The following is a 2,685-nucleotide window of genomic DNA, read 5'->3' on the forward strand; positions in this document are numbered from 1 at the left end:
CTTGGGAAACCTGGGACCCCACTGGGCTTTGGTTCATGCACACCCCTCTTCTCGTAAGAATTAACTAGGCAGCTTAGGTCCCTTGCCTGTATGTCTTGTGCACTGCCCCCAGCAATGCATCAAGCTATCTGCTGACAACACAGGACCCATACCTGCATCAAGCTGCATATACCCCCGCCCTCGCTGAACACGGGAATAAGCTTCTTCCCTTGACAACAATCAAACTCACCTTCTAGTAAATTTTCCCACTGTACCTGAGTATAAAGAATGGAAAGAATGATCCATGCCAGACTGGTTTTGGGTGCATGTCCAATAAGACAAACTGTGCCCTCGGGTGTAGGGAGAACCCCCTATTTGCCATCTTCTGCCAAGATATAATTGGGTAAGTATTATGTCTAAAACCAGGTGAATTGTGGGAAGGAGTACATGCAGTAGAAGAAAGAATTATACGGCCTAATCTGTTACTCCAACCACCCCCAAACTACACCCTTAGGAACCAGCCCTCCTCCTCCTGAACACTTAGCAGCAGCACCAAACAGTGGCACCTTCGTGCCTGTGCTCGTGAACCCTTTTTGCAGTTATTCTAAGCTTTGCTTCAGATGACCTTTTCTTGCTGCTTCTGCGAATCTATGTCAGTTTTTATTTGAATTTTTGAACAAGAAGAATGGAAATACCAGATCCCACCCTAGTCATTTTGGTTGAGCCAAAAGGGATGCAGAAAACCCATCTTCCTCCGCTTGTTGCTAAAAATCTCCCTCCCGACTTTCTACCTTTTCATTTTGATATCTGTGGCCGGCTGCAGGCTGAAGTCGCCCGTGTGGTCGGAGAGCCACAGGCTGCAGCCCTTCTACACCCTGCCTGGGCTGTGTGCAGCAACTGTTACACGTGCGTGGGCGCTCAGGATGCAGAGCACTCCTGGACAGAAGTAGGCAGCGGTGGCTGGACTCCCTCAGCCAGTGGTTTCCCTGGGGTCAGAGAGCAAAAAAGAGAAAGAAAAGATGTAGGGTTAATTGCCCTTAGTCCCCTGCCTTCTACTGTCTGCTGTCTGGACTAAAGTCAAACTATTGCAGCTGCTTGAGGCTCGTGTAAGTCTTTCTTCTTCTCTTCCCTTTCCCCACGTTTCCTTTCGGTCTCGTATGGATCTGGGGTGATTCTGTTTTAGTGTTCCGAAAATCAAAGCACCGAGTTTCCACGTCCCTCTGGGATTGTATCTGCTCTCTAGAGCAGAACCTAACTTCCCTGAGATTTGGATTTTACGGAAATGTCCCCCAGAGACGGGTTCCTTGACAGGTGAGCCAAACCTAAATGTCAGCCCTAAACATGCCTGTGGAAGAGTCCTTTCGCAATACGGAAGCCATGAGTATGAAAGGGAGCAGGGTGCGTGGGAGGAGATGGCGGGGAGGAAGGGCGAGAATGATGGAGATCCTGTCCTCATTTGAAATTATAAAAGCAAAGTTGAAATAAATTTTCTTCCCTTTTCATTTTCTTCTGCTTTCTCTTTAATCTCACATGTATCCAAGTTGTAAAATGTCTACTTATGAAATTCAAACATTAAGAACATGTTTCTTCCCCACCCCTTGGTTTTTCAAGACAGAATTTCTCTGTATAGCCCTGGAATTTGCTCTGTAGACCAGGCTGGCCTCAAACTCAGAACTTAGAGATCTGCCTGCCTTTGCCTCCTGAGTGCTGGGATTAAAGGCGTGCGCCACCGCCACCGAGCAAGAACATGATTTATTCTTGTGCTGGATTTTCCCTTGAGTAGTTTATATGCTTGCTTATGGAGATAAGTAGGTGTATAAAAGGGAAAGAGACAGACACAAAGATGAGTTGGAAAGGGGGGACCGCTCGTATGGGGAGATCACTGGTACCACTCGAGCTAAGGCTCAGAACAGACTCATGAAGCAAGCCTAATAAATTCAATGATGCAAACGAGAATCCCCATAACAAGGTAAATTCCCTCTCCATCCTCTACCTCCCACATTCTAATATTGTCTTTGTTCTCCAGACCAAAAAATATTTTTAAGATTTTTCCCCTCTCCCCTTCCCTTTTCTCTTGCTTTTTCTCTGATCTGATTCTGAGTTAGAAAAACACATACTTACGAGAACTAACCGAGGTAGCAGGCAGTCTTGGACAATGAGTTGTCTTAGTGGAAGGGAATGGAAACTCAGGAATCCTTACAAACTCTTGTGTTGCTAGCCAAGTGGAATGTAGTGGCAATTCATTTGTATTTTGATAAATAAGGCTTGCCTGAAAATCAGAGAGTAAAAACAGCTCCACTGGTCAGCCTTACAGACCAGGCAATGGTAACACACACCTTTAATCCCAGTAGCCACAGTAATTGTCATGGAAACCAGGTGGTGCATGCCTTTAATCCCAGCACCCAGGAGACAGAGGCAGGTGGATCTCTGTGAGTTCGAGGCCAGCCTGGTCTACAAAGTGAGTTCCAGGATAGGCTCCTAAGTATACAGAGAAACCCTGTCTCAAATCAAATCAAAACAAAACAAAACAAAAGCAAGCAAGCAAACAAAAACTCAAACAAAAACAACAACTACAAAGACTGGGAGGAGACAGCTCTCAGTCTCCGTCTTATCCTGAGATTCCTGGAGGCAGGATCGCCACTTTGGACTGAGGTTAGAAGTGAGAGCCAGCCTGCCTCTGCCTCCCGAGTGCTGGGATCAAAAAAA

This window comes from Microtus pennsylvanicus, chromosome 15, assembly GCF_037038515.1.
Source record: "Microtus pennsylvanicus isolate mMicPen1 chromosome 15, mMicPen1.hap1, whole genome shotgun sequence".
NCBI classification, from domain to species: domain Eukaryota; kingdom Metazoa; phylum Chordata; class Mammalia; order Rodentia; family Cricetidae; genus Microtus; species Microtus pennsylvanicus.